Source organism: Astatotilapia calliptera, chromosome 2, assembly GCF_964374335.1.
Source record: "Astatotilapia calliptera chromosome 2, fAstCal68.1, whole genome shotgun sequence".
NCBI classification, from domain to species: Eukaryota; Metazoa; Chordata; class Actinopteri; order Cichliformes; family Cichlidae; genus Astatotilapia; species Astatotilapia calliptera.
In genome coordinates this window covers 26,539,845-26,549,644 of record NC_137423.1, presented here as the reverse complement: position 1 = coordinate 26,549,644, position 9,800 = coordinate 26,539,845, and positions in this window count along the sequence as shown.

Sequence of the window (9,800 nt, the reverse complement as noted above, 5' to 3'; positions counted from 1 at the left end):
ATGCAGTTTTTTTTACATTATGTCTTGCTGTGGACAGTACATGCAGCTAGTTGAAAAGGACTGGTAAAAGAGCAGAGTATACTTTAGAAAGACTGCTGCTGCTCATAGATTTGCAAACATAAAAACCTCAATGTTACAACCGTATCTGCCCTACCTGCAGCAAAAAGCATGCCCCACAAAGCTGATTTTGCTACATGCTTCTAAGGACTGTCTGACACTCAACAGTGCTACAAGTTACCCAAGTAGAACTTGAACAGAAATTCAAGCAACTGGACTGCAGAGGTATTGTAGTCATCACTAGGTAGTTCTAATATTTGAACGTGCCTCAGTTAGAGGTGTCTGTCATTAGTGAAGGTAACCTCAACTTACCTCAATTTACCCAAATATGCTGATAAAGGTTAACTCGTATTTCATTGTTGTACTGGTTGCTTAGATTTCCTGAGCTTTAATCTCATGCTGTCATGCTCATACCAAGCACCTTACTTCTTCACACTATTAACTGTAAGTCATCCATCCACTAGCTGGACATACATATTTCTTCTCGAATACTGGAATAATGAGTTTCTTAGCAATACACTGGTCAGTCCTCAAAGTTGTTACAAATTTAAGTATCTTCAGAGTTTATCAAACAACAGTTATACTACTGACTTTGCTGTTTCCCAGTCCATCTCTGCGAGATGTTTGGAACAAAATCCAGTACAGGTATTCAGGATTCCAAGATCTAATGACTTGTCTTTTATTGCAACCAGGCTGAGACATTTGGTGCTTAGCTGAGGAGCCAATAGTCCAAAGCTACTATCTGCAGGATTATGACTGAACACCTGTAAGTCTGAATCCTGCCTAGACGCAGCGATATCGTAGCATCGTAGTTCTGTTTGTCCCGGACAGCATGAAGGAGGCCATTCATGTCTGTGTTGTGGGACAGCTGAACGATGGTCATTGCTCTCCAATGTCGCACTCATGTTTGTGTAGAACCCTGTGCAAAGTATTACTTCTATGCGATACTGCAGATTTTGATATTGATCCAATAGCAAGAAAATATACAGCCATTACTGCTGATACTAATATTAATACCAATGCTTTAGACTTCAAAAGGCAGCATGTGTGTCATGATTTATGAATCATCATCAATTAGCCAGATTCTGAGCACATTTCCACCACTAAATCACAATAATTTTTCTTTGCCACAATAATAACACACAATAAAACCAACCTTTCAGCTTTTCATGTACTTTAAAACTAGGTTTTTGTGGAGACCCAAAATGTAAATGAGCTTGTTTCAAATGCACATTGGGTCAAGTCCTGATGTTTAAACGTTATATAAGCTATAAATTAAAGAGGTGTGACCGTTAACACAAAATGCATCAGACATTTTTCATAGTGCATGTTTGAGGTATATTTTTTTTCATTTCCAAAAAATTATTGTTTAACACCAGTCAGTGGGCAACATACTGAACTTACCGGAGAAAAACAAAGTATTGATCCTATCATGCTAGTATCAATTCGATACCAGTACCAGTGTTGGTACAATGGATGTTTGGATCAGTCCACTCACCTCAGAATACCCCTCAAATCACACAGATCTGCACTGCTGCAGATCAACCATCCATCCATTCTAGTATCTGTTGAAATAAAAGTGCTTAAAATGTCCACTTTAATTCTTCACTTTATGGCTAATGACTGTAAAATCTAAAATCAGATTATATGTGAATCATACTAATGTGAATGACGTTTTCAGCATAGTTCTCTGAGGAGTTGTTATCATAACAGGATGATACTAAAGTGGTCCCTGTATGATATTCAGCCCTGAACAAAGGGATTTGAGCAGTTAAGAGACTCTATCAAATTTACAGTTCAAAGTGTCACGAGCAGCATCACTATCATTGCTCATTGTATCTATGTTGGTTAGAAAGAGAGTCAAAATAACACTTCAAAAAGTAATTTGTTCATTTCAAGCAATCAAACCTTTGCAGCTTCTGCTCTTACAGTGTGCTGAAAATAACTTCTTTGTGTGTTTTTCTCTGGTGGATGGCCTTTTCAGAGCTTCCATTTGTATTATTTTCTTTCTTTTTTTGAGCCTGACCATTCAGCTGTATGAATGGAGGAATGCAGTTGTATTGTTTAACAAGAGCCGTTTTCAAGTGAAAGCATTAAAGTTATTTATCTTGTAGAGTGCAGGTAAACTCACCCTGTGTGGGGAAAAAATGTGAACACTGACCTGAGTAAACTGGTATTTTTCTTCCCAGCAATCACTGTGCAGCTAAGAAAGAATGCTGTGTTGAGAATAGGAGTGAAATTTAAGGAGATAAACAAAAGTGCCCGTGGTTGATGAAGAGGACTAAGGTCACTCGGTCTCAGGAAATGGAATGCCTCACATAAAAGAGTTGTAAACTGTCATGACATGATATCACAGAGGATTCACTGAAGTCGAATCAAGGGAACGAAACTGGTGTCCTCTACAAAATATTATTTCCATTCCAAACTGAAAGGAAATCCAAGCAAGTAAAACACATAAGACAGGGAGAAATGAATGAAGAGGGTGGCACAGAAAGAGAGGCGGGAATGTAGATTACCTCTGGGGTCACCCCAGGTGTGCCTCTTGATCATGCTGTTGGTCTGGCTTAGAGGTTTTGATAAGGGTAGTGAATGTTTATTGAAGGTGGCAGCCTCACACGAGCCTCAGAAACAAACAGCGCGGAAAACATCCAGGGAACAGAGAGGCAGTAAACCATCATCCTGGCACGTATAAAAGCTCATATAAACATGTACCCCACTCATATTTCACCCCTTTATTGGACTCGGCTTCCCAGCATATCCAAGATACACAAGTGTCTACAAGAAGATAGTCTAAATTATATCTCTATCGCTGTACCTGCTGTGGGTTACTGAGCAATCTGATGCCTAAAACCCCAAAACGTAAACACTCCTCTGATAATGGAGCTGGCAGCAAAGCATGAAGAATCTGAGTGGGATAATAGCTCACAGTTTTGTGATTCATATCTCATGAATTCTTTCCGGTGGCATACTTTTCACTGTCGTAACATAAAAACACAATAAAAAAAGGGCACTGAGAAACTTCGTTTTTTTGATATATATTAAAGCTGTATGTACGTTTTTACAAATATAGATGTGCACCTTTCTATTTATAATATTCATTCCAATCTTCCTATATGTAATGCATTCAGTATACTTCAAAAAGCTTAGAATTGAAAGAAAGTAGACCCTTTTTACATTTTAAGGTTCTATGTATCAGGACATAAGAAAACATTATCTAGTACTTAGCAGGTCTTAAAATTAGGTAAACACAACCTCAGATAAATAACAAAACATATTACAGTGTCATTGATTGATTTCAAAAAAATTAGGCCAGAATGCAGAAGGGATGTGTGAAAAAATGCATCCATACCGCTTTCATAGGAGTTACGAGGGTAAGTAGCAGCCAGGTGCTGCTAATCAAATCAAAGTTTGCTGGTTTAGCGTGTTCAGCGTGTGTTGCCAAGGAACAATGCCAAGGGAGAAAGACATCAGCAATGATGCTAAGCAATTGTTGCTACCCATCAATCTAGGAAAGGTTATAAGGCTGTTTCTAAATGATTTGAAGTCCATCATTCTATAGTGAGAAAAATTATGCACAAGAAGAAACATTCAGCGCAGCTGCCAATCATCGCAGGAGTGGGCGTCCTGGCAAATTCCGCTCAAGGTCAGAAAAAGACAAAAAAACAAAAAACAAAAGGTATATTTTTAACTCTACAGGCTTCGGTTAGCATGTGAAGTGTTAAAGTTTGAAAATCCAAAAACATTCAGCTCTGCTCTCTAACAGAATATGGCAGCACACTTAGGTTTGTTTGGCCATAATCCACAATGCCAAACACTGCATATCAGAGCAAACACCGCATACTACTGCCAAGCACGGTGGTGGAGTAGCAATTATGTGAGCTTGTTTTGCAGCCACAGGACCTGGGCACTTTGCAAACATTGAGTTGACCATGAACTCCTCTGTATATCAAAGTATTCTAGAGTCAAATGTGAGGCCAGTTATCTCAAGCACAGCAGTAAAACTACGACAGAATAACTGAAATAGGAAATAATCACGGTGCTGCAATGGCCCAGGCAAAGTCCAGATTCCAACCCCACTGACAGGCTGTGAGAGAATCTTAACAAAGCTCCGCATAAATGAATACCCACAGACCCCAATGAACTGAAGCAAGAATGAAAAAAGAGTGCGAGAGACTGACAAAGAAAAGTCACAGAGAAAACAGTAACTTTTGCTTTTTTTTCAGGTCTACAACTATCAAATGTATGACTGTTTAGGGATAAAAGGGCTCTGATAAACGTACCACAATACCTACAGGAAAAAAAACAGGTAAAAGCTAACTACCACTTGGTGAACTTTATTGATATTTAGAGGCGACTGTAGATGACAGTATTAGCCATACACTCCTAATAACTAACAAACATGTTAAACATGTTGCCTTGTTAATTATTGATTACATTAAAAAGTGAACAGTTGTGTTAAATCGTACACTCTATTTTCATGTCCATAAAATAGTTATAAATAAACACCGGAGCATCTTCCACTCTGCACTTAATGTGACATGAGCATGCTGCATGTTATGCTGAGCTTCAGTTTTTTTAATAATAACAATATACTAACACTATACTAACACAACAGGATACTCAAAGAGGGCTGACCTTTTCATCTTTTTTTATCAAAACATCACATTTTAATATGCTGTTCAAAAAATTACAAGAGCTCTTTCTGATCAGAGTACATCAAGTCAATTACTATTCTGGGATATTGAAATGTTAAAAAGTTTTAACTGCTTTAGTGTTTAGTGAAACAAGCATACAGAGGTTGCACATGAAATCCTGGGATGCATTGTCAGACCCTACGCTGGTGCGGTGGGTCCTGAGTCACTCCTGGTGCACGACAATGTCCGGTTTCATGTGATGAGAGTATGCAGGCAGTTCCTGGAGGATAAAGAAATCGGTGCCACTGACTGTCCCCCCGGTTCGCCTGACCTAAATCTAATAAAACACCTCTGGGGCATTATTCTTCAGTCAGTCCAGCGCTGCCAGGTTGCACCTCAGACTGTCCAGGAGTTCAGTGATGCCCTGGTTCAGATCTGCAAGCAGATGCCCCAAGACACCATTCATTTTCTCACTGATCAAATGCCCCACTTTGATTTCTAGGGTGTTTTTGAATTCAGCCCCTTGTAGGTTGATCATTTTCATTTCCATCAAATGATGTGGCATCATGTCATTACTAGCACATTACCCAGTCCTTATCATTATAGATATCCAGCATGATTTTTCCCCACTGAAATCTGATGTGTTTTCAAAGTGTTCCTTTCATTTTTTGAGCAGTTACTCCTTAAACAACAACACTTATAGCCAAAAGTTGCTTTTAAGCACACAAATTCCATAAAAAATGTACATACATTTCAGGTGACAAAATTCCAATGTGATTTAAACTTCCACTTTGTGATCATGTAATCTTTAGAAATGCAGAGAAAGAGCATAGAGCTTTACATTTGTGTTTATTTCCTTTATTATGTATATGGGTCAACAATAAGGCATACTTAGTACCTTTCAACAAAATGCTTTAGTGTTATTGGACGCAACTTTAATGTTGAGTTGTTTCTTGCAGCAGTGTGTCTGTGTGTGTGTCTGTGTGTGTGTCTGTGTGAAAAAACTCTGAGAAACACACTCTGTGACACTTTCCAAATGGCAGAGAAATAAAGTTAGTGAGTGAACATAGTGGAGCACTGAGGGGCGAAAGAGCCAGATAATTCCATTGGGAGAGATGAAAACTTGAGCTAAGCTGGAAAGAAACAGGATTCCTAATGAATTCGAATGGTGAACTTTTTAATGTGTCAGCCTTGTGTTCACAGCTTGCTCTACTTCCCTTTAAGTGTCCAAAGAAATAAATGAGAGCTATAAACTACAGTATTGTGCAAGTCTTGAGCCACCACTCATTTCTTTGTCTTTTGCTAGGAAAGAGTTTGTAGAATTCTAACAAGCTTAAAAGTCAATAATTTGATATGACTGTGTTTATTCTTCAACACAGGCTGAACTTTCTTAAGTAATCTTCAGGAATAGTTTTCCAGGCTTCTTGAAGGACATTCAAAGCTCTTCTTTGACTTCTGGTCAGTTTTCTCTCAAGATGATCCCACACTGCTTCATTAATGTTGAGGTGCAACCTCTGGGGAGGCCAATCCATGTATCCCTAGTGATGCACTAAACATTTTTCTATCCAAGTATGCTTTCATTGCACTGGTAATGTATTAGGGATCGTTGTCATGCTGGAAAATGAAGCCACTGCCTATAAGACACTTTCCAGATGGTACTGAATGGTGGATCAAAATATTATTGTGCTCATAATTCAATCGATTTGGAAACCATGACCATGAGCCTCCAACGTGTTTTACAGATGAATCTAGACCCTCATGTTGTGTCTCTTTTCTGACCTCCTTTGGATTCCATAAGACTCGTTGATACTGATTTTCCCAGTCCAGTTCTTGTGTAATTTGGCATACCTCAACCTTTTCTCCTTGCTTTCCTTCATTATGAATGGCTTCTTGACAGCCACCCTTCCACTGAGACCAATTCTGATGAGATTTTGGTGAACAGCAGTTGGATCACCTTAATGGTCAGAGGCATTCTTAGTCTTGTGTCAGGGTTTTGCTGGATTTTTCCTTTTCTTAAATATATGTTTTATAGATCATTTATATAGTTTTATAGTGCTGATAATTCTTCATTTGGTCCAGTCAATTGGTCCAGTTTCCTTTTTAAAGATAGTTTTTAGTTCTTCGAGCATCACCTTGTTGGTGCAAAAATACTATTTTATACCTGTGAAACTGGTATTTTTCATGGATTCAACTAAAGAAATTTGTACAAAAACAATAATATTTTGAGAAAGGCTGCTAGTTAGAAAGTATCTAAAGATACCATTTAACCTCCTAAGACCCGAACTCTTCCACGACATGCATTTTTAATTTCTCTTTATATTTGGGCATATTGGGGCCCGATGAATGTAAAAACAAAGAATTACCTGATTTTTTTTTTTTTTACCTTATTTTGTTTTTAAGAAAAATAAGAGCCACATATGAGGATATTCGTTTGAAATTTTGATAGAACAGTGGCAGTATAATGTCCTCGTAAGTGGATATCAGGCCCATGTAGAACAAAATTGAGTATTTTAGTCTAAATAACCCAAAATGTGATGTCCACATATGTGGACGTCAGGTCCTAGGAGGTTAAAATTGGTTATTTGATAAGTTTTCTGGCAAGGTTAGACACACCACTGGCTCATTCCTTACGTTATGTGCCTCTTTTATGCTTAATGATTCATGATTCTGTGTTATGTAGTTTAAAAAACATTTATCTGAAAATGGTCAGATACAAGGACTGGACTAAAAATGAGTGGAAATGTCAAAAAAAGACAAAACAAACTTTTGCCACTGAACTATTCCTCAATACCACTAAAGATTAAAAATCCTCTGAAGCAAAATATAAAGAAACGGGGGGTGACTCAATACTTTTGCACAGTAGTGTACATAGATTATATGAAGTATTTTTTAAATAGTTTCTTTTTATGCTGTTCTCATCTTCTTTTTCAAAAATACTGTTTAAGATCATGTTTGATATCAAACAGCATATAAAACTACATCATGAATTGCTATAAAAAGACTAATCAACCAATGATGATTGGTTAATGTATAAGAATTTCTAATAATTTAATATTCTAGGAGAGTTGGATTGCATATCCTAATCTTCATTTTTTATTTGTAAAAGTCTATTTTTAGGGAGAGTGCAGCATTTTTAGAATGTTTTTAGATTTTAATGTGATATCTTTTACTGTACAGTTTATGGGTTTTTTTGTTGTTGTTGTTGTTGTCTGGATTACTTCATATGTAATAAATATCTATTAAAAGAGTTAGTGAATTTCTGTTAATACTACTACTTTGCTGTATATGTCCTTTGTTGCATGCCATACTCTCCTTTCTCAGTCTGTGTTTCCTGTCTTTATCTACTCTGTCCACATTTAATAAAGGTGAAATGCTACGAAACAATAAAAAAACAAGTCCTGTTAATGAATAAGTCCAAATAGCATTGTTTCCCCTGAACACCATTGCCTTCAGAAAAGACACAAAACAGCATTTTGCATGCTAAAAAGGCAACTAAACTCAAGCGATTCTTTGTGGAATAAAAAAAAAATCAATTAAGTTACTCACACCGGATTGGTACTGAACTGCACACAGCAGTCAGCAAACAGAAAGAAAAGGAAAAAGAGAGAAAGGTAAAGGAACAAAAGCAGCACAGTACAAAAAGACCAGAGAGCAGGAGAGAGAGAGAGAGCTCCAATCTTGATAAGGACTCTTAAGATAGACACCCACAATGCGAGTGGATGAATCATTGTCCGGGGAAATGGCAGAGATGGTCCAATTTACTGGAGATTTATAGGTAGGAAATCAAATGTCACAGTATATCAATTAGTCAAGGTTACACCTCTCCAATTCAATGTGCAGAAACAGCAAGTCCTTCCTGAGAAGGTGATGTACGTGGTGCAGAGGTCCAAAACAATTTACGCGTGTAGTGGCATTATACTGCTGGGTTTGAATCGTTTTAGCTCAAATTTGAGTCCTCCTAATAGCAAATGAAAGTTGATTTGAATTTGCGTTCTTATCAGAGGACTAGAGAGGAACTCTTCAGCCAAGAGCATCTTCCAGCAGCCTCCCAGAGCCACAGCCCAACTGCTCAACTCTCCGTGGCAAAATATAAGAGCGCCTATTCCTTCTGTAAAACTCTATCATCTGGCAGGGAAAGCCTCTAAATCTTGTTATAAGCTCAGAGAGGATAGAGTGGCACACCATTTATGAATGCCGCATTGAAGCCCGGGGGACGTTATACGAATTACTCCTGCTCTTTTCAATGCCAAAAAACCCAATCACGATAAAACTGGTTTCATTTGTCACAGGCTTTAATGTTGAGTTGTGTTGTCTGAAACAAGGCAGGGGATAGAAGATAGGCGCATTGAGTTGAGTTTGACCTTTAGCTAAGGCCTCCTCAAAAGCAAATAAGTTTTATTGTTTAGTTTTTAAATAATGCAATAAATAACCTAGGGGAATCCTTCATATACATTTATATAGAATAAAAAAACATTTTAAAATGTGACCATTTGTCTGAAAATACAGGAAGTGCGTGCCCTTAACTATTCCAGTCCTAAATCATCTGCTTCTAAAAGTCATTGTGCGTGCTGCTTGGATGAGAAGCGTGGCAAACGTGCTTAGGCTGAGCCCTCAGTCACAGCTCCTATGAGGGTTACTTTGAAAATCTTTCTCTCTTCAATTTCACTATCGTATGCTAACAATGAGGAAATGACTTCTCAGGAGAGAAAGGGGATGATGCTGAGGACACAATCTCAGAGATGCTATATGAGGCTATGCAAGATGTATTTACATGTTAATATGCAACTTGCATGGCGCTGGGTTTTTTTTGTTTGTTTGTTTCTTGTTGTGTTTTTTTTAGTTCAACTTTATGAGGGCACTGGAATGCAGCGTTATTGATTTATGGCTTGGCAATGCTGCCCTTCAGTGGCAGCTGACTAGAATCACTTTTTTTTCTCCTCTAGATGAGCTGGTGAAAGGAAACTAATTGTGCATGGGGGGGAAAACGTGATGATATAGTGGCAGTGGGAATTGGCTGAACCAAAAGAAATACAATAACAGATTCTTATATTTGTACAGTGGTAAACTTCACAGTAATATATATAGAGAGAGTACACAGTGATGAAATAC